We start from the raw sequence: 24,018 nt of genomic DNA, 5'->3' as shown, positions 1-24,018 counted from the left end.
GTAGATGTCATGACTATCCGATCGTTCTGTGAGAAGAATTCTTCGTGATGATCTTCATTTTCATCCCTATAAGATGGCGATAGTGCAGGAACTTTCAGAACGTGACTTCAATTCTCGGATGAACGCGTGTGAGCTTCTTCTTGATGTCGTTCCCGAGGGTGCTATTATTTTTTTTTAGCGATGAACCCCATTTTCATTTGTGTGGGTCGGTTAACAAACAAAACATGCGCTACTGGGCTGACACCAACCCTCGAGAATTGCATCAAAAGCCTTTGCATTCACCCAAAGTCACAGTGCAATTTCCTCAGCTGGAATTATTGGTCCCTGGTTTTTTGAGGAAAATGAGGTTACAGTGACAGTGAATTCGGACCGGTATGTAAACATGCTACAGAATTTTTTTTTTCCACGGCTAGAAAATTTGGATTTGGGGGACACTTGGTTCCAACAAGACGGTGCAACAGCACACACTTCAAGAGCATCGATGGCTGTTTTGAGGGAACACTTTCCAGAGCGCCTTATCTCAATTAGAGGCGATTTGGAATGGCCGGCACGCTCTCCCGATCTGTCCCCTTGTGATTTTTTTCTATGGAGTTTTTTGAAATCCCGTGTTTATGTGAACCGTCCAAGAACTCTACAAGATTTGAAAACCAACATCCAACAAGAAATTGCCAACATAACACCTGCTATGCTAACAAGCAAAATGTAGATTTAAAGTAAGTCATAGAATCTAGCCGGCCACTACATCTGAAAACCATTCCCGTATGAGACGCACAGTGGAATATTCTAGTCCAGTAATATTTTATTTCGATGGATAGTTCTCGCCGAAAATAATTATTTTTCGCAACGTGTATCAAACATATGGGTATTGCATTGGATGCAAGCTTATTTTAAAGGGGTCATCCCGTGTGTCGGATTCGCGGAATAGAATTTTCTTTTGGTATCAATTATATCTAGATAAAGTATATATTCTACACTGGCAAAGTGATTTTTTAATATTGGAAGTCGTTCGCAAATTATAGTGCTAAATACGTGATAAGTAACATGCCAGATTTATGTCGATCGCCGACATAAAGCTCGCATTTATCGATCCGAATGACGTTCAATGACTTCGCTAAAAGGGCGAAAATTCTTAAATTTCTTCAAGAAACCTAAGGTTTATTGATTAGGTATAGCAGATTAATGGGCAGTTAAGGTTTTATTGGCTAAATTCGCATTATACTTTTTAAATGCGTTTTTCTCGAAACTGCATGTTGAAAATCTGTTGCAAACTAGGATAATTGCGATTCGTTCAGTAGTTCTTTTTATTCATTGAAAAAGCCGTGAAAAAACACCAAAATTCACAAAAAAAATTTAACACGGCACCAAAAATTTAGCTTTTAATAATTTTTAATAATCCTAGCTTGCGGACTGTAGTTAAGTCTGTACGTTAAAATGCCGTTTACTTTTTTCTTTAGGATGATCACAGCGCCCTCTAGTGTGGCAGCAGAAAAACACCTTTTTTTGGAGATGGGTGTATGAATTGTATTCCTATGAGAATTATTAAGCCAAACATTGTGAACATGAATCATTTTAATAGAATTTCTTTAAGTGAACTTTGATCATTTGCATGCGCGTAATATTTAGACTTTTGTATTTTAACTTTAATATTTTGTGTCACCGTATGCTCGTTAGAGGCAGAAGAGAGTCTCGCTTCATGTGTTTCTTTTCTGCCCCTAACTCATGGCACACTTTTCTCGCCGGTCCTCCACTCCCGTAGCGAGCTCCGCAAAGTGGATAGATCCGCGCCATCTATCCGTTCGCATTCGCAACATTCGAAATAAATTTCGAATGCTGCGAATCCTGCCGCGCCACATCACTCCGCCCCCAGATGAAACCTAGGAGTTTCGGTGACTGATCCCGGAACTTCGTTCGCCGTCAATCCACAAAACGGACACGACGCTGCTTCGGGGCGGACACGGGTTTCAGCCTGGACAGAGAGACCGCCTTCCTGCGTCCACCGATCTCGAGCTGGAAGAAATGTTCTCCCCGCTCGAGAACGCGGTACGGGCCCTCATATGGAGGCTGCAGCGGCTTCCGGACGGCATCCGTCCTGATCAGCACGTGCGTGCATGTGTCCAGTTCCTTGGGCGAACAAGCAGGTATGGACGAGTGTCGAGTGGGTGGTGGCGCTTTGATGCGTCGGAGATTGTCCCTCAGCAGACGCACCAACCCCGACTCCGTGAGACCCGATCTCTTGTCGAAGACCGGATCGCTTGGGAGTCTTGGGTTCTCCCCGTATACCAGCTCTGCGGGGCTGGCAGCAAATTCCTCTCGTCGGGTTGTACGCAGGCCGAGTAGGACGAGAGGCAAGACTTGGGACCAGGACGGATCGTCACGTGCCATAATGGCGGCTTTCAACGTCCGGTGCCAACGTTCTAGCATCCCATTGGATTGCGGGTGGTATGCAGTAGTCCGCTGGCGTTTAAAACCAAGGAGTTTGCCTAACTCGGAGAAAAGGGTGGACTCAAATTGCATTCCCTGGTCAGTGATGACCACTGCAGGGACGCCAAAGCGAGGTATCCACTCTCGACAGAGGGCTTCAGCACATGACTGCGCCGTAATGTCTTTCAGAGGTATTGCCTCAGGCCACCGCGTAAACCTGTCGATGATTGTGAGACAATACCTATAACCGTGCGAGTCTCGCAAAGGCCTTACTATGTCGAGGTGTATCGTGTGGAAACGCTTGGTAGTGCGGGGGAATGAGCCCACTTCTTTCCTTACATGCCTGGAGACTTTACACTTTTGGCATGCGATGCACTCTCTGGCGCAGGAATTGATATCCTTGTTCATGGAGGGCCAGAAGTATTTTCCGGTGACTAACCGGTTTGTTGTCCTGATGCCGGGATGCGCCAAGTCGTGAACTGCGTGGAACACTTCCTTGCGAAATGGGGCCGGAATGTATGGCCGAGGTCCCTTTTCCGAGTCTTCGCAGCAGAGAGAGAGGTTTGAGCCGAAGATGGGCAACTCCCGAAATTTGTATTTGGAGTTGGATTTGAGGCTCTGAAATGCTGCGTCATCCTCCTGCGCTTTGGCAATAGCCGAGAAATCGAGTGAGGCGGGGATGTTAACCTCGGAGACACGAGACAAAGCGTCAGCAACTATGTTGTCCTTGCCGGACACGTGCTGGATGTCTGACGTAAACTGGCTTATAAAGCTCAGATGACGAAGTTGACGAGGGGACGCTTTGTCGGGCTTCTGTTTCCAAGCATACGTGAGAGGCTTATGGTCCGTGAACACTGTGAACGGCCTGCCTTCTAGGGAGAAACGGAAGTATTTGATGCTCAAATACGCGGCGAGCAGTTCGCGATCGTAGGTACTGTAGTTCCGTTGAGCGGAATTCAACTGCTTCGAGAAGAAGCTCAACGGCTGCCAAACTTGATTCACCTTTTGGTGAAGGGCAGCACCTACTGCGATGTCAGAGGGATCAACAAAAACGGCTAGGGGTGCATCTTGCAGAGGGAATGCCAAGAGTGTAGCGTCGGCCAATTGTTGACGGGATTTGTCAAACGCGCGGATAGCCTCTTCAGACCACACGATCTCTCGTGTGTCCTTAGTTTTGGGGCCAGACAAGTACGCGTTCAAAATGGACTGGAGATGGGCGGCCTTGGGCAGGAAACGACGGTAGAAGTTCAGCATGCCCAAGAACCTCCTCAACTCCCTCACTGTCTTTGGACGCGGGAAGCTTGTTATCGCTTGCACCTTGTCTGGGTCGGGCTGTATTCCTTCAGGGGAAATGAAATGGCCGAGGAATCTCACCTGTTGTTGAAGGAATTTGCATTTCTCAACGTTTAGGACTAAACCGGCCTCAAGGAGACGTTGGAAAATGCACTCGAGATGGGCTAAGTGCTCAGACTCAGTGGAAGAAGCGACCAAAACATCATCCAAATAGACGAAACAGAAATCGAGGTTTCGCAGGACTGAGTGAATGAACCTTTGAAAGGTTTGCGCCGCATTGCACAATCCGAAAGTAATCCGGGTGAACTCGAAGAGTCCAAAGGGTGTGCATATTGCCGTCTTTGGAATGTCTTCAGGAGCTACTGGGATTTGGTGATAAGCCTTGGTTAAGTGCAAGGTCGAAAAGATGCGGCAATTCGTGAGGTGATGCGCAAAGTCGTGGATGAGTGGAATTGGATATCGGTCAGGAACAGTCTGTGCATTTAGCCTTCTGTAATCCCCACATGGGCACCATTCGCCGTTTGGCTTAGGGACCATATGCAGTGGGGAAGACCAACAGCTGTTTGAGGGCCTGCAGATACCCTGTTGAACGAGTTGTTCAAACTCTTTCCGTGCAATTGCCAGTTTCTGAGATGGTAGAGGACGCACCTTCGAGAAGATCGGGGAACCAGTAGTGATAATGTGGTGCTGCACATTGTGCTTCACTGGTTTGGAGAGACTACACTTGGTAGTAATCTGGCTGAACTTTTGGAGAAGTACCCGAACACGAGAGTCGGTAATGTCTTCCAAAAGAACGGAAAGATTATTGCCTGGGTGAGATACCATATGTCCCGACGAATTAAGGTTGGTCGTGGAATCTATAAGCGACTTGTTTTGCAAGTCCACCAGCAATCCATAGTAACACAGGAAGTCTGCGCCTAGTATGGGGAAGCTGACATCCGCCAGGATGAAACGCCACGAAAACGTCCTACGCAGGCCAAGACTCACGTCCACTTGCCTATACCCGTACGTGTTTATGCGGGAGGAATTTGCTGCCGCAAGTTTGAGCGGTTGTGGGAAAAGTTGATGTTGCCGAGGTACGGGAAGAACCGAAACCTCCGCACCAGTATCGATGAGGTAGCTGCGCCCGCTGAGGGGGTCGAAAATAGTTAGGCGACGTGGCGCTGCGTTCTGGGTGGCCGTCGCCAAGACCCCCCGCGGACCTAGTTTTTTGCGGTAGGAGAGAATCTACACGGTAGCGTACATCTTGTCGCTTTATCCCCGAATCTGTGGTGGTACCAGCAAATCCCTCGGTCCGCAGACTGTCCTGACGACCTGCTACCTGCTCGCCCTTTTCGGGTGGCAGACCGCGAGCGTGCTCGCGATCTGGCGCCCGAACGCTGAGCGTCCAACGTCGCCCGCATCTCGGCCACACTGGCTGTTAAAGCGGCTACCTCGCGCCTCAAATCACCCACCTCATCCGACGGTGGTTGAACGGCCGCCAAGGTTGGGCGTACGTACACCTCCTGCACCTGGTCGGCCGTCGCTGCCAGTTCCTCCAAGGAACCGGAGACGCAAGCGAGGATCGCCTGGGTGCCCTCCGGGAGCCGTCGCAGCCAGAGCGACTTGATCAGGTCATCGCCAATCTTGCTCCCAGCCAATTGCCTCATTTCGCGAAGCAATTGGCTGGGAGTTCGATCACCCAACGTTAAACCCGCCAGCAAGTGGTCTAATTTTGCCGACTCGCTTGCCGACAGGCGCCTGATCAACTCGCTCTTGAGCTGTGTGGACGATGCCGACTTCACTACGTCGGACACCAGAAGAATAGACTCCTCGTCCAGGCCGACCACCGCGTAGTTGAAGCGGATGGCGTCCGATGTGATGCCGGACATTTGGAACTGCGCTTCCAAATGCACGAACCACAGCTCCGGGTTCCGCCGCCAAAACGGAGGAACGCGTACGGCGAGGGCGGTCACTTGCGGGTCCGATGGGCCTGCCGCGTCTTTACTGTCAAACGACATCTCGAGTAACAACAATAAAAAAAAAAGTAATACAAAAGTAAGTAAAGTAATGAACACCCGGTGAGTTTATGATGAAACGCGGTGAATTTTGCTCCGACACGGCAGGCCGCACCCACAAATGCACGCACGAACAGAGAAATGACGACCGAAGCGGACGCTCTCCAGCGCAGACCAAAAACACCACCAAGGAAACGGAGAACCCGCGATGTGAAACACCTAACGCCGTCTCTTGCAGCGATTTTCGATTATTATTATCACAATTTTTAAATTTTAATACTATAATAAACAATTAGTGCACAAATTCAAAACTAATGATAATGTCGTCGGATCGTAGCGCTGATGGGTTGCGATGCGGCGTCTAGTTCATTTGGCACGAGCACTCAATTGCAGGGAACGATACGATGGCACCAAACTCAAACTAAACCTGCGAGTTGATTGAAGCGAACTGCTGATTTTGTGGTGGCTGTTGTTGCTGCTGTTGATTATGATGTTGTTGAGCTTGAGGCTGATATTGTTGTACCTCGATGGGATTTTGAATGCTTCCGCCGTTGCTCGTTGTCGATGTTGAAAGGTGGTCGCGCTCGTTGAATTGATGGTGGCTGCGGCAGTGATGCTAACGTCTAGCGCTGCGGTGCTGGCGTCTGGGGCTGCGGTGCTGATGTTTGGTTAACTTTGGCTGAACCAGTGCGTGCCCTGGCTCTGCTGGTAATCACATTTGGAGTTTGCGACGGAATAGCCAGTGGAACGATAGTCGCGGAGGAGACAATGTTCACGTTTTGTGCGATGATCTGCCCGCTTGATTGGTTCACGCTAACGATTGGCGTTATAGACTGCGGAGCTGGGCTGGACACGCTGGCTCCTTCCTGCGATGTTCGCTCCGGGGTCACCAATTTAACTTTCTTTACAGTTAATTCCTATGAGAATTATTAAGCCAAACATTGTGAACATGAATTATTTTAATAGAATTTCTTTAAGTGAACTTTGATCATTTGCATGCGCGTAATATTTAGACTTTTGTATTTTAACTTTAATATTTTGTGTCACCGTATGCTCGTTAGAGGCAGAAGAGAGTCTCGCTTCATGTGTTTCTTTTCTGCCCCTAACTCATGGCGCACTTTTCTCGCCGGTCCTCCACTCCCGTGGCGAGCTCCGCAAAGTGGATAGATCCCCGCCATCTATTCGTTCGCATTCGCAACATTCGAAATAAATTTCGAATGCTGCGAATCCTGCCGCGCCACAAATTTATGGTGAAAAATTCGTATTTGTATCTTTATCCAGTTCTTCACAAAAAATTCTAAAAAAAAGACAAAAAAAACGGCCTTCACACAGGATGACCCCCTTAAAAATCATTTCAAGTCGTTTATTTTTCTTGAAGGGATTCCTCTTAGGTGATATTTTGCAGTCATGTCGTCCTTGTCTTTCTAAGAAAGTTCAAGAAATATCTAGATATGTCAGACGATCTAGATATGTCTAGACGATATCCGTAGCGCCTATCCTTGGACCATATTTCCTTTTTGATATATAGCAAAGTTATTATGATGCCCGACTACTCCTACTTTTTGAGAAAGTAGGTGTTTTGATGGTGGACATTGAATGAGAGTTTTGAATCCTTGTAAGAATCGTTGTCATCGAGTACAAAATAAGCACAGAAGGACACATATTTTGTCCGAAACACGGGTTTGCTACCTCAACATAAATAAAATTCTATAGTTAAATTGGAAACTTTCCTTTTAATAGTTTTATTTTAAAAAGAACTATAGTAAACCAATGAACTATTTTTATAGAACTTATCGGGTACCTTTTTCTCAAAACATAACCTTATGAGAGGTAAAACTTTCAAAAAGAATATTCTCCAATTTTTGTGTACGTATTCGAAGCTTCTATACCAGAAGGGTTTGTATATTTCCTGTATTAGTATATCTAACTACAGAACTATTCCATTTCTACGTAGCCAATAATGTATATACATTTACCATGTCAGACTACTCTGGTTTGATATTGATATTTTATGTTTTGGGTTGCAGTAAATTTACACGGAAGAGACAAACTTGAGCTACTATAACTTTATCAGTAATAGTACGATTTTGACCATGCTGCATACCATGGTCCATATTATTTAAAAATTGTATGACTCTTGGATAAACATAATGGGGGTTTCCAGTCAACAGCTTCCAAAAAACAATATAATATACTACACTGACACATTCACGTAAAAACGAACTACAATATTTTTGTTATCTCTTCCATTACTCCGGAAAGAGATTTGAGAAAGCAGCGTATCATGGCTGGGAATAATCGCTTAGTTAACCAGAAATATTGTTTGTATTCAAATAATGACTTTCTTTTGTTTTACATAAGCGACGTGGCAATATGGGTGAATCGTCGTTAAATAGGAGATATACTCGTTTAAATGCATCATTAGTGCAATATTAGTGAATTCTAGACGGAAAAGTTTACATGCCTTCATTTATATATGACTAATGGGGAGTTTATAAAATTGACATTTTGTTAGGTTTATAACTCTTGTTGAGATCAATTTTTAAAAAACTTCCCCCATTTGAGTTATGCCTAAGGGAAAGGGCAGAAAACAAATTTTATTTTTATAGCGCCGAATACTTTTCTGAAGAAACATGATATGAAATTATTTGAAAACAAGTCGGAATACCGGAAGCTCGCGCTTCGGGTATAAAGGTTTTGTGTTCATCTTATGTAAGAGACGCACATTTTTCTGTCCGTATATAGCTACAAATCCAACATAATCCTTCATATTTTTCCAAACTACGAGACATACGTACATATTACAGCCATAGATATCACGCTCACCCTAAACAAACAAACTGCCTATTACCGAATACTGTACACATATATGCACGTATATAAATTGATCGTACCCATATTTCCGATTTACTTCTTATATCTATCTGAATTAGGCACTACCCGCAAAGTTCATTAGCACGCATATATTATATACCTACATACACACATGTCTGGCTGACAGATTACTAAAAAACTAAAACAAAATAATTCTCTGCGACCCAATTCATAAGAACTCATTTCGTTGTGGTATTGGCGAATTGATATGTGATGATGACGTCATGCAGGTTGTAGAGTGCACGAAATTCACAAAAAATTGTAAAGTTTCACCCCCTATAATTTTGTTAATAATAGTTGGATTTTCTTCAAACTCGACCAAATTGTGCATTATGTTCTTCATTACACGCATGCCAAATTTTGAACTTCTGGGATGGGCGTAAGGGGGGTGCCGGGTAAATTTCTAAAATGTGGAAATATACTATTATTAACTTTATTTGTACAGATATCGGAACCGGATATATTTTGAGGCCTAGATTTCGTAGAGATGCACCATTGTGATTTTGTTCAGATTTTTCGGTTGGATAGGTTCTGAGAACGAGACCTGTTACACTTTTTGTGGATCATATTTTGAACCCTCACTCCCCTATGTTTCATCTAATATCAAATATTGAACCAGATTCGAAAAGTACTAATTGAGACCTTTCATTTGATACCCTACATGGCTACATTCTGTGAAAAAAAAATTTGCACCCTCCATTCACATGTACGGGGAGCCCCCCCTTAGAGTTAACACAAGATGGCGCCACTTACTGCATGTAAAGGGATCACTAGATTACATACTCTCACCAATTTTCGTGACAATCGGTCTAGCCGTTTCCGAATAAATCGGGTGTGACAGACAGACAGACAGACAGACAGACAGACAGACAGACGGACAGACGGACAGACAGACACCGTCTCGATTCTAATAAGGTTTTGTTTCACACAAAACCTTAAAAAGCAGTAAACTACTGTATTTAAAATAAGCAAATGAATGTTACTAGATATGAAGTAATTTGAATGCAACTCAAATGCAACAAATATGGGAACACCCCGGCCCGAAACGTTGCAGACACCTTGAAATCAATTCCTTACATGAAATAGAAAAAAAAGTACAGACAGTCTTAAATAAGACCTTAACATACTGGAATTTGACAAGAAGAACATGTAGTGGAGTAACGAGTGGGAAGAAATGGTTTTCTCGAACGGAAAAAAATAATTTAGTCGTATCTGGCACTTTCCCCTGTTATTGATATAAGATAACAAAGGAAAATGTTTGTACGTCGATAAGCTGGAAGTGTTATGATTGGAACACTATTTCCAGTGTCTGGAAAGTGAACCATTGCATGATTTCTCCAAAAATTAATTCTCTGATGTGCAACGAAATGTTGAAAGCTCTTCTTGTCCCTTTGAAGGCTGCATATGTCAATACGGTAACACCTTCTGATGTGCCCACGAGATATCAATTTTTTGGTTGAAAGAAGATAAAATACCAATATTAGAGTTTTCAGTGTATAGCATTAAAGAGGTTTAGGAGCAAACAAACGGTATAGAGGATATTATGAGGCCTGGACACCGTGTAGAGGCAGCTCCACGTTCCTTTTTTTAATAGGTTTTGTCAGCTATTTATGTCACAATATTTGGGTGCACAATTTATACATAGTTGCCAGAGTATACACATTGAATATACCTAATATTCAATTCGATGCGGTTCTGATTTTACATCTCTTGGGAAGTATTATAGAACTTTACGCGAAAAAGTAAATTTCATCATCATTAATGGCGCAACAACCGGTATCCGATCTAGGCTTGTCTTAGTAAGGAACTCCAAATATCCCGGTTTTGCGCCGAGGTCCACCAATTCGATATCCCTAAAAGCTGTCTGGCGTCCTGAACTATGCCACCGTTCTATCTCAGGCAGGGTTTGCCTCGTTTTCTTATTCTGCCATTGATATTGCCCTTTTACACTTTTCGGGCTGGATCATCCTCACCTGTTTAGCTGGATTTTATTCACAACCAGACGGCCGTGGTATCGTTCATAGATTTCGTCGTTATGTAGACTACGGAATCGTTCATCCTCATGTAGGGGCCAACAATTTTTCGGCACATTCTTCCCGAACTCGACCAAGAGTTTGCAATTTTTCTTGCTAGAAACCCAAGTCTTCGAGGAAAGGCAAACGTTTGATTCGGGACCGATTTCCGGGTAAACCAGATACTTCCACCAACCATTTCGTGTGACACTGCTAATTGAATAATCCGGAGTCCGTTATCATTTGTATTTTGACGTAAGCTATGGGAGTCGACGTCACGCCTGAACACGGGCTCCGTTTCTACTTGGCTGTTAAGATCCTCAAGTATGATTTTGATATCATACCTGGGAGAGGCTTCGAGGGTTCGTTCTAATGCTTCGTAGAAGCATTCCTTCTCCGACTCTGCTGCCTCCTCCGTAGGGGCATGAACGTTACCTCGCAAACATAGAGTGCATAGCTTTTCGTTTATGATTTCAAAGCTGATAACAGCAGTTTCTTTTTGTCTGGCTAAGCAACCTATTCTGAGCACGCGGTTTACTGGAAGGCCACTATAATATATGGTGTAGTGGCTCTACTCCAGGAAATCGGTCCCTATCCAACGCATTTCCTGCAACGCTATTACATCAGCCTTATATTGAGATAGGGCAACAACTAACTGCTTGGCAGGCCCATCTCTGTACAGGAACCGCACGCTCCATGAGAAAAATGTGTTGTCAGCCCTGCCCAACCCCCAACCTGGAGGACCAGTTGGTACAATTTGTCCCGTTTTTAGGCGCGGGAAACTCGCCTTCATCCTTCTCCGTTTGCAGCTTTTCGTTAAGAAAGAGCTCCCAGCAATCACCAGGTGGAGGTGGAGGGTTTAGTAATAGAGCTGTTGGTGTTGGTTCAGCAGGCGTTTCCCGGGTTTTATGCTCCATCGTGGGTACCAATCCACGTTTCATGCTTCCGAACTCTCCTCACTCTTTATTTCGGAAAGTTCTGACTGAGCTTTTTCATTTAATAAACCACATGACCATACTGTGTAAAAAAATTCAATACAAAATGATGAAACACGTTGCACGTGAAGCGGTTCACATACTACATATTCTCACCAAATTTGGAGACAGTTGCTCTAGCCGTGTGCGAGTAAATGTCGTCTAACAGACAGACAGACAGACATCAAAACGGACATACATTGATGAAACAGCATTTAGCCTTTGGTGAAAAACCTATGAAAGCACATCGTTTAATCAATGCAGCGCCCAAAGCTTGATCTATATTAAACCTGATGACACGAAATGATTCAATATGTATGCACATATATACAGTGGTGGCCAAACAAATGTTACAATGGAGCCCTGTGGAAAACTCGAATCAAAAACACTCGAATATTGCAGCTTTGGTTCTTTTGACAATATGTTTAAAGTCACTACTGCGAACTGAATGTGTTTAGAAGGCCTGTTATTAAAACTGAACAAAATTTGGAAGAAAATGTGCAATGTGCGTGAAGTGTTTTCGGTAGTGACTGGAGTGTTAAACAGTGAAAACGCTGATTTTAACTAGTAAATAGGAATTTTCGATTTTGAAGGCGAGAATCTGTACCTGACCGCGATCGATAAGGAAGTAGGATGTAATCATGTGGCTGTTTTGAGGTTTTTGCGGAAATATAAAGTCAATAAATCTTAAGAGAGAGCTCCTGGAAGCGAACTGAATAACGATCGCGCGGAGGATGGTGTTTTAAACAAAATTTGCTTAAAAAATCGATTTCCCACATCCAACCAAACAAGCAGTGAACCAAATGAATACCAAGTCCAGAAGTGTACGTAGACGCTTACAAAAATAGGTCTTCTTAGAAGGCGACCACAAAAAAAAGCCCGCAAAAACGAGTAGAATGCGTACTGTTCGTGAACTATTTGCAAAATAATATCAATTTTGAACTCAGATGGATTAGATGAGAGTAATATTGGGTTGGGGGAAAAGAAATGTCGTATTTTAGCAATAGATGGCGACACTTACACATATCTTGTGTTGTACTTATCGCATCGGGTCATACTATACGGCAATTTGAAGACGACAATCTGTGCTACAAGTGTCTCTTGGGCGACCGAAAAATTTTGTGAAGTTTATAGGCCCGTTACTGTAACGATTCGCACAGCACAGCGTTGTTTCGATCGATTTCGTTCTGGTGCAGTGGATGTCGAAGATACATCCCCTATTAACTGTTTTATATTTACGTAGTTTTTAAGTTGTATTAAATCGTGCCTTAACATGGACAACGAAATTCGAAAAAAGTCTTTAAATAAAAGATTAAATAAGAAAAAAACATAAATTTTAATAATAAAAATACTAATTGGCGCAATAATCCAACTTCATTCATGGCCGTAACGGTAAACTACCGGATTACAGCACCCTATAGGAGGCAATGTGGTCAGCATTGCAACATAAACTTTACATAAATTTAATGCAAATACATTTTTGAAAAGAAATAATTATTCAGTTAAGCCCATAGACAGCAAAAAACACCAAAGTAGTCGGGAAATCGGAAGCTGGACGCTTTGACCTAGTATAACTTTGTTAGGTAATAGTGCGATTTGCGCGAAATTTGGCAGGATCATGCTTCATGATACATCCTATATTACTGCATTTGTGATTCAAGGGTGAAATTAAGGGGAGTTTTCCTGTGCATTACCAAAAATTATAGTAATGTACTATTATTAAGTGTCGTTACGGAGGGTATTTCAGAGCCTAGGCACCATATAGTGGCAACCCCCCGATTTTTTTTAGATTTTTCGGTTGGGTAGTTTCCGAGAATCGGTTCATTAAAGAAATGATCCCTTTCGAACCCCCGCACTCCGCACCTTTCCAACAAATGCCAAAACTAAGACTGGCTTCGAAAAGTACTGATCGAGGCCTTGAGTTTAATACCCTACATGACTATATTTGATGAAAAAAAAATGTACACCCCCTTTTACATGTATGTATTTACACAAAACCTCAAAAAGATGACGATTAAATAGTATAAGCTCCTGTGCAACATTTATCTGGCAATATACACATATTGTATATACCTTGTAGATACAATCCAGTGGGACAAAGGAATTGTAGCATCCTGAAGACAGATATTTTACATTGAGTTCGGAATGTTATCAATACACTAATAATTTGCCAAGTCTAAAGCATTTCGTATTGTTTCGTGCCATACAATATAAATTGAGCTTGGTACAGAAAAACTCTGGCCATGTGCATTACAAACAGATAACAGCAATTTCCTTAGCGACAGATGAATATTTTTCCCTTTTTTCCTGGGTCATGAATTCGAGACATAAGCATTTCTTCATATACCAAGCCACCCACGACAGCAAATTTTTCTCAAACTTCATAGATTCTAAGATGAACGAAAGTACGTCAGATAGTGAGGAGAAGCATAAAAACCCCAGAGAGTAGGGACGGAAAAGGGACAGGCAGTTGGTTTTGGAACACAAATGTAGACATACATGTAAGGAAATTTGCTTTTCTTCTGACGTAAATTTTTCCATTTTAACTGCATTTGATGGAAAATGGACCCTCTTTTCACACATATATGTATGTATGGAGTATGTCCAAAAACCAGCAAATATCGGCATTACACGGATTAGCTGGAAGTGCCTGTACTGACATCATTTACTACTTTTATTTTTGCTTTGGATTCTACTTATATTAAGTATTTTCAAATTTAAAACACCCAATAAAAACGAGGGATCAATTTAGATGAAATCAAATACTCGATAACATTCATATCTGAATAATTTACCCATCCCTGAAGCCTGATGCCATCCTAATGCACTTACCCAAAATAAATGGATGCCATTGCACTCATTTATCACGCTTTTTGCATTTTCGAGCTTTGAGGATGCATTTCTCCAGAAAGAGCGTACGGAAAATGTATCATTTGTGTTGAAAATCTTGAGCAATTGTTCAAGGATAACCGTGGCGAGAGTTTGCTTGTCCTTTTCCTCGAACGAATTTCTTCTCGCCTGCAAAGAATTGTAGCAGCAGAAATTACTTTGGAGCTCCGCTTGTCCCTGTTTTTCTTTCATTTTACTAGCAATTGCTTTCGTATTTGTCTTCGATGCTCGGCACTGACCAACGGCTATAAATTTTTCCAGCTTTTTTCACTTTCGACGAAGGATTCATTGTAAACTACCACCAAGGGATCGATTCAACTTGGTGATTAATTAGAGTGTTTTATTGTGGGCAAATTTTCCTGCACTGCGGCGTGCGTGGCAATAAAACGACAGATGAAGTGATTAAGCTTGGGCTTAATTTCAGGCCGCACATAGTACATACTGAAATAGATTTTACGGAATATGGCGGTCCGGTGCCTCTCAGAGGGGCTATCTTGTCTTGTCCTTTTGTGGACGTTACTATACCTTCGTAGTGACCCTTTATGAGCGTCACGGAAAGTAAGTGTTTGCAACGACGGAGACTTATGTATGTTGGCAATATTAGCATTGTAAATCAACCTCTGCATCTTCCTTACTTGGTTTGTCGAATCTGCCGTCCAATTAACATCATAGATCTTTTTGATAGTAAGAAATCCATTCAAAGTAAATGGCATAATTTACAAAATGACGTGCCAACAATAACTAAATTCAATTAGATGTATGTATTGTATGGTACTATTCAAAGTATCATATCGATAGTGATAAAATACTCAAATAGGTATTGATCCAAGAACAGCAAATTTGGATTGCAATTTATACCACAGGATGGACTTCATCAAAATTTGGCTAACCATCACCCCAAGGCAATATATTGTCGACATGTATGGTATTTGTATTCATTTTGGCAAACTAAACCAGTCGAAAGCAGCTCAAATTGTTTAACATTAATTGGTCTGATAGGAAGGAGCATTTTGACCTAAATTCTGCAATTAGGTAATAGTTACACAACGAGTTCCTTTTTAATGCAATTCACCGATCCAAACCAGGTCATTAGTGTGATATTCGTTAGAAGGTACAGATATTTTGGAATGAATGTTAAAATTACCCTTCATGGAAATGTCGGTGTTCTATGTTATAATAACCACTATGGATAAACAAAAGCAAGTACAGCTGAGTAATGACTACTTAACGTACTAAGGGCTGTGTATGCCCGTGCCTTGTGCTAAACAATTTGAATTTCCAAGTTAAAATGGCTAGAAAATAAATAAATACATGGATTTGTAAATTTTAGACGTTCTAAATGAGAAGAAGGAGAAACTTGAGGTCCGGTACGGATAACTGGCGAGAGTCGTCTGACTTGGTGACTGGGTCGGGCTCCCGTAATGGACAACACGGGGTCAAAACCGCTAGTCGTGGGGTGGATCGACGTGTGTTATTTGCACTAGACTGCTTAACGATTTCCAAGTGTAATTCCAATCTATTTGAAAGGAAAAACACGATGAGACCAGAGTACGGATTAATCATAAATTTCAAATGACGTCGTTGTGAATTGAACTTTTATTTAAACAATCAAACTTAATTTACGAAAGGAATAATAGAGACACTTTTAACAGTGCGAGAGATCCGTCGTTGTTCCAGACTGGAGGCAGAAGAGAACGATATTTGTCTTCATGTGTTTCTTTCTGCCCCCAACTCATGGCACACTATCTCCGCTAGTCCTCCACTCCCGTGGCGAGTTCTACAAAGTGGAAAGTTCCGCGCCATCTATTTGTTCGCATTCTCAACATTCGAAATTTATTTCGAATCCTGCCGCACCACATCGCTCCGCCCCCAGATGAAACCTAGGGGTTTCGGCGACTGATCCCGGAACTTCGTTCACCGTCAATCCACAAAGCGGACACGACGCTGCTTCGGGGCGGACACGGCTTTCAGCCTGGACAGAGAGACCGCCTTCTTGTGTCCACCGATCTCGAGCTGGAAGAAATGTTCTCCCCGCTCGAGAACGCGATACGGGCCCTCATATGGAGGCTGCAGCGGCTTCCAGACGGCATCCGTCCTGACCAGAACGTGGTGTGGCTTTTATGCGTCGGAGATTGTCCCTCAGCAGACGCACCAACCCCGATTCTGTGAAACCCGATCTCTTGTCGAAGACCGGATCGCTTGGGAGTCTTGGGTTCTCCCCGTATATCAGCTCCGTGGGGCTGGCAGCAAATTCCTCTCGGCGGGTTGTACATAGGCCGAGTAGGACGAGAGGCAAGACTTGGGTCCAGGGTGTGCCATAATGGCGGCTTTCAGCGTCCGGTGCCAACGTTCCAGCATCCCATTGGATTGCGGGTGGTATGCAGTAGTCCGCTGGCGTTTAAACCCTAGAAGTTTGCCTAACTCCGAGAAAAGGGTGGATTCAAATTGCATTCCCTGGTCAGTGATGACCACTGCAGGGCCGCAAAAGGGAGGTATCCACTCTCGACAGAGGGCTTCGGCACATGATTGCGCCGTAATATCTTTCAGAAGTATTGCCTCAGGCCACCGCGTAAACCTGTCGATGATTGTGAGACAATACCTATAACCGTGCGAGCCTCGCAAAGGCCCTACTATGTCGACGTGTATTGTGTGGAACCGCTTGGTAGTGCGGGGGAATGAGCCCACTTCTTTCCTTACATGCCTGGAGACTTTACACTTTTGGCACGCGATGCACTCTCTGGCGCAGGAATTGATATCCTTGTTCATGGAGGGCCAGAAGTATTTTCCGGTGACTAACCGGTTTGTTGTCCTGATGCCGGGATGCGCCAAATCGTGAACTGCGTGGAACACTTCCTTGCGAAATGTGGCCGGAATGTATGGCCGAGGTCCCTTTTCCGAGTCTTCGCAGCAGAGAGAGAGGTTTGAGCCGAAGATGGGCAACTCCCGAAATTTGTATTTGGGGTTGGATTTGAGGCTCTGAAATGCTGCGTCATCCTCCTGCGCTTTGGCAATAGCCGAGAAATCGAGTGAGGCGGGGATGTTAACCTCGGAGACACGAGACAAAGCGTCAGCAACTATGTTGTCCTTGCCGGACACGTGCTGGATGTCTGACGTAAACTGGCTTATAAAGCTCAGATGACGAAGTTGACGAGGGGACGCTTTGTCGGGCTTCTGTTTCAAAGCATAAGTGAGAGGCTTATGGTCCGTGAACACTGTGAACGGCCTGCCTTCTAGGGAGAAACGGAAGTATTTGATGCTCAAGTACGCGGCGAGCAGTTCGCGATCGTAGGTACTGTAGTTCCGTTGAGCGAAATTCAACTGCTTCGAGAAGAAGCTCAACGGCTGCCAAACTTGATCCACCTTTTGGTGAAGGGCAGCACCTACTGCGATGTCAGAGGCATCAACAAAAACGGCTAGGGGTGCATCTTGCAGAGGGAATGCCAAGAGTGTAGCGTCGGCCAGTTGTTGACGGGATTTGTCAAACGCGCGGATAGCCTCTTCAGACCACACGATCTCTCGTGTGTCCTTAGTTTTGGGGCCAGACAAGTACGCGTTCAAAACGGACTGGTGATGGGCGGCCTTGGGCAGGAAACGACGGTAGAAGTTTAGCATGCCCAAGAACCTCCTCAACTCCTTCACTGTCTTTGGACGCGGAAAGCTTGTTATCTCTTGCACCTTGTCTGAATCGGGCTGTATTCCTTCAGGGGAAATGAAGTGGCCGAGGAATCTCACCTGTTTTTTTAGAAATTTGCATTTCTCAACGTTTAGGACTAAACCGGCCTCAAGCAGACGTTGAAAAATGCACTCGAGATGGGTTAAGTGCTCAGACTCAGTGGAAGAAGCGAGCAAAACATCATCTAAATATACGAAACAGAAGTCGAGGTTTCGCAGGACCGATTGGATGAACCTTTGAAAGGTTTGCGCCGCATTGCACAATCCGAAAGTCATCTGGGTGAACTCGAAGAGTCCAAAGGGTGTGCATATTGCCGTCCTTGGAATGTCTTCAGGAGCTACTGGGATTTGGTGATAAGCCTTGGTTAAGTCCAAGGTCGAAAAGATGAGGCAATTCGCGAGGTGCTGCGCAAAGTCGTGGATGAGTGGAATTAGATATCGGTCAGAAACAGTCTGTGCATTTAGCCTTCTGTAATCCCCACATGGGCACCATTCGCCGTTTGGCTTAGGGACCATATGCAGTGGGGAAGACCAACAGCTGTTTGAGGGCCTGCAGATACCCTGTTGAACGAGTTGTTCAAACTCTTTCCGTGCAATAGCCAGTTTCTGGGATGGTAGAGGACGCTCCTTCGAGAAGATCGGGGAACCAGTAGTGATAATGTGGTGCTGCACATTGTGCTTCACTGGTTTGGAGAGACTACACTCGGTAGTAATCCGGCTGAACTTTTGGAGAAGTGCCCGAACACGAGAGTCGGTGATGTCTTCCAAAAAAACGGAAAGATTATTGCCTGGGTGAGATACCATTTGTCCCGACGAATTAAGGTTGGTCGTGGAATCTATAAGAGACTTGTTTTGCAAGTCTACCAGCAACCCATAGTGACACAGGAAGTCTGCGCCTAGAATGAGGAAGCTGACATCCGCCAGGATGAAACGCCACGAAAACGTCCTAGGCAAGCCAAGACTCATGTCCACTTGCCTATACCTGTATGTGTTGATGCGGGAGGAATTTGCTGCCGCCAGTTTGAGCGGTTGTGGAAAAAGTTGATGTTGCCGAGGTACGGGAAGAACCGAAACCTCCGCACCTGTATCGATGAGGTAGTTGCGTTGAGAGAGTCGTAAATTGTTAGAGAGCGGACAACCAACGATGTCGAGCACTTTAAAGACCTCCGCGCCGTCTCCTGCAGCGGGTGTAATATTTATTGCTGTTTTAGCTATTTTTTACTAATTTACATATAAAAAGAAAAAAAAATGTAAAATATCCTTAAATTCGCTTTTGCTGCGCTCGGTTGAGTTCCGGCTCGGGTTGACGTGAATGCGAGTGGCCGTCGCGGGTGATTCGATGCTGTTGCGACGATGGTGACGACGGCTGCGGCGTTGCTGGTGGAGGCGGCCGCGGCGTCGATGCTGGAGACGGCAAGCGTGGCTGCGGCGGCGACTCTGATGGCTGTGGCTGCTTCTTTGATGACTGCGGCGGCATCTCTGGTGGCTGCGGCCGCTTCTCTGGTGGCTGCGGTGGCGTCTCTGGTGGCTGCGACGGCGTCTGCGGTGGCTGCGGCTGCGGCGATGGTGGCGACGTTTGGCGCTGCGGTGGTGGCGTCTGCGGCTACGGTGCTGACGTCTGGCGCTGCGGTGCTGGTGTCTGGCGCTGCGGTGCTGATATCTGGCGTTGCGGCGCTCTTCGGGGTCACCACTTTGTGCTATTTGCACTAGACAGCTTAACGATTTCCAACTGTAATTCCAATCTTTTTGAAAAACACGATGAGACCAGAGCACGGATTAATCATAAATTTCAAATGACGTCGTTATGAATTGAACTTTTATTTAAACAATCAAACTTAATTTACGAAAGGAATAATAGAGACACTTTTAACAGCGCGAGAGATCCGTCGTTGTTCCAGGCTGAAGGCGGAAGAGAACGATTTGTCTTCATGCGTTTCTTTCTGCCTCCAACTCATGGCACACTATATCCGCTAGTCCTCCACTCCCGTAGCGAGTTCTACAAAGTGGATAGTTCCGCGCCATCTATTTGTTCGCATTCGCAACATTCGAAATAAATTTCGAATGCTGCGAATCCTGCCGCGCCACGAATACTGGGAGCATTACTCCACCTGCTGGAGCTGCTTCGCCACAATCTGAGGCGACCACTTCAGCCGGTTTGCGTAGACAACGGATGAAGTGAACTGAAAAAATGAACCTCTTCATCAACCGCTCCTGCTACGAAATAACGGCGGGGGCGGGTACAACATCAAACCGCCCCTTGTTACACCAGAGATTCGTCGAGCGTTTCCCGCAATTGGCGGACGTGACTGTGCCGCAGACAGTGGTTCGCAGACCAGTACTGTTTCATTACTCACAGCGACACAATCTCGACCACTATCTGGGAACGCGTTCGACATGAGGTCATCGCAGAAACTGGTGGCCAACAGTCGATGAGGGTAGAAACGGCGGCACAAACCACATCACGCCCCGCTGCAGGCAACAGTTTCAGTACTCGCGGAATCGCTCTTTTCCATCGTCCAGCTGAGGCCTCTACTGAGGTCCGCGATGGATTCCGAAGAACGTGTAAAGAGTGCCCGGAAGTGGACTCTTTGGAGAGACTAGGTATTCCCAGGCTCAATGCATCTGCAGCACCCCCAGGAGTTCTATCTCAAATTAACGATGAGATTGCATCTCGACTATGCGCTGCTACAATTACAATCTGTTGTGTATTGTGGTGCAGTTGCGGTGGTCAAATTGCACGGTCTGAAGGTTCGCTTTCCTGTTTTTGGTTTGAGTGACCAAGGAGGTCCACCATGGAAAATTCGTCTTTATCGTTAGTGTAGCTCAAAATGGCAGAACATTGCTAGACTGATTATGATCAGCACTGGCAATACCAGCAAACGGATGAGAAATAAAGTGCAGAGGGTTTACAGGAACTACGCCATCTCCAGTGAAACGCCCGTAGTTGAAATTCTGGACACACTAAAGCAGAAACTTTTTGTTATATGCAGTCAGTTACGATGGTATCGCGAAAGTCACTCTGGACGTGTCCAGAACGTATGCGAGGAACCAGCGGAGTTTTTTCAGATCTCTCAACGAATCCTAACAGAGTGTCGACCAGTTTTCAGTGACGGAAGCGAAAGAATATTGGGGTGGACTTTAGAAGTTACCGACCCACCATGCTGAGTGGATGACCGCCCAAGGCACCCACCAAGCCAATACGCCTGGCATGAATTTTGCGGATGTTACAGAAGAGGAAGTTCGACGAGCCATAAGCAGCTCGTAGAACTGGAGGGGCCCTGGTCTAGATCGGGTGCAGAATTTCTGGAAGAAGAAATGTATCAGTACACACAGTCGGTTGGCACGTAGCATAAATAAACTAATCGGCTGGAGAAATTTTCCACCCTTCCTCATTACCTCGTCCCTAAAAAGGACACGGTTCAAAACCCCGCAAAACAGAAGACCGATTACTTGCTTAACAACCCTCCACAAATTTATAACGCCCATTATTAGTGGAAAAGCCAATAAGCACCTCGAGACCAACAACATTCTGTCCGAGAAGTAGAAGGGCTGCCGAGTTGGGTCATGGTGTTGCAAAGAGTAACTCATTATCGACTCGGTAGTTGTAGCACAAGCAACTAGAGGCCAAAGAAACCTCTTTAATTGCTTCACCAATTATACCATGGCGATCCCAAACTAATAAAGTTTTTGGCGACAGTCATGGAAGGGTGGCATACCACCTCATCAATGCGTACATTATGAGGTTACTAATCCTTCAGAGCCTATCCATATATGGAGGGGCATTTTCCAGAGGGTTTTTTGAGTACCCTTTCGTTTTGAATGGCATTGAACCACCTTCCATGGCTACAAAATGGTGCAAGAGGGTATGGTTTTCAATCAAACATGGCCTACGTGCTAAGGGCGAATTGATACACTTAATGAACTAAAATGACATCAATTTGTATGCTGAACTGACTGCCACCTTAGAAGCCTGTTGCGGATTGTAGACATGTTCAGCCGTGATATTCGGATGGAATTTGGATTAGAAAAGTGTCGAATCCAATAAATACCTAGAAATCATCATCATCTTCAACGGCGCAATAACCGGTATCCGGTCTAAGCCTGCCTTAATAAGGAACTCCAGACAACCCGGCCTTACGCCGAGGTCCACCAATTCAATATCCCTAAAAGCTGTCTGGCGTCCTGACCTACGCCATCGCTCCATCTCAGGCAGGTCTTCTTTTCCTACCATAGATATTTCCCTTATATAGTTCCCGGGCTGGATCTTCACCCATACGGATTAAATTACCCGCCCACCGTAACCTATTGAGCCGGATTTTATCCACAACAGGACGGCCATGGTACCGCTCATAGATTTCGTCATTGTGTAGGCTACGGAATCGTCCATTCTCACGTAGGGCACCAAAAATTCTTCGGAGGATTCTTCTCTCGAACGCGGCCAATTTTTCTTGCTAAGAACCCAAGTTTCCGAGGAATACATGAGGACTGGCAAGGTCATAGTTTGTACAGTACAAGCTTTGACCCTACGGTAAGACGTTTCGAGCGAAACAGTTTTTAAGCTGAAATAGGCTCTGTTGGCTGCCAACAACCGTGCGCGGATTTCATCATCGTAGCTGTTATCAGTTGTGATTTTCGACCCTAGATAGGAGAAATTGTCAACGGTCTCAAAGCTGTATTCTCCTATCTTTATTCTTCCCGTTTGACCAGTGCGGTTTGATGTTATTGGGTGGTTGGCTTTTGGTGCTGACATTGCCACCATATATTTTGTCTTATTTTCATCGATGTGCAGCCCAAGATCTCGCGCCAAGCATCGCCTGCTCGATCTGGATGAAGGCAGTTTGTACGTCTCGCGTGGTTCTTCCCATGATGTCGATATCGTCAGCATAGGCCAGTAGTTGGGTGGACTTCAAGAGGATCCTACCTCTTGCATTTACCTCAGCATCACGGATCACTTTCTCGAGACCCAGGTAGAAAAGAACGCATGATAGGGCATCCCCTTGTCGTAGACCGTTGTTGATGTCGAATGGTCTTGAGAGTGATCCTACTGCTTTTATCTGGCCTCACACATTGGTCAGGGTGAGCCTAGTTAGTCTTATTAATTTCGTCAGGATACCGAATTCTCTCATGGTCGTGTACAGTTTTACCCTGGCTATGCTATCACAGGCGGCTTTAAAGTCGATGAAAAGATGGTGCAACTGATATACATATTCCAACAGGTTTTCCATCGCTTGCCGCAGAGAGAAAATCTGATGCGTTGCTGATTTGCCTGCAATGAAGCCTCTTTGGTAGGGCCCAATGATGTTCTGAGCGTATGGGGTTATCCGGCCTAGCGGCGAACATCTTGTAAATGGTACTAAGCAACGTCATATCTCTATAATTGCTGCATTGCGTGATATCTCCCTTTTTATGTATGAGAGAGATAATGCCTCGTTGCCATTTGTCAGGCATTGATTCGCTGTCCCACACTTTGAGCACAATTTGATGAATCACTTGGTGTAATTGGTCGCCTCCATATTTAACCAATTCGGCTGTAATTCGAGCGGGTCCTGGCGACTTATGATTTTTAAGCCGATGAATTGCACGGACTATTTCTTCTATACTGGGTGGTGGCAGTATTAATCCGTCCTCTTCAGTTGGCGGCTCATCAAAGTACTCAACACATCGCTCCAATATGCTCATTCTGTCGGAAATCAGATTTTTCTGTTTGTCTCCGCAGGATGAACATCGAGGTGTGTAAGGCTTCACCGTGCTGACTTCTTGGTAAAACTTCCGCCTTCTGTGCGTGGTGCGGTTGCTCCCTGTACTTTTCGAGTTCGCAGACCTGTTGGTTCTCGCAGGCTTCCTTTTTCTGTCTGTGAACTCACTTCTCCGTTCGCCGCGGGTGCG

The sequence above is a fragment of the Hermetia illucens genome, chromosome 2 (assembly GCF_905115235.1).
Source record: "Hermetia illucens chromosome 2, iHerIll2.2.curated.20191125, whole genome shotgun sequence".
In the NCBI taxonomy this organism is placed as follows: Eukaryota; Metazoa; Arthropoda; class Insecta; order Diptera; family Stratiomyidae; genus Hermetia; species Hermetia illucens.
Note: the sequence above shows the minus strand (reverse complement) of the source record.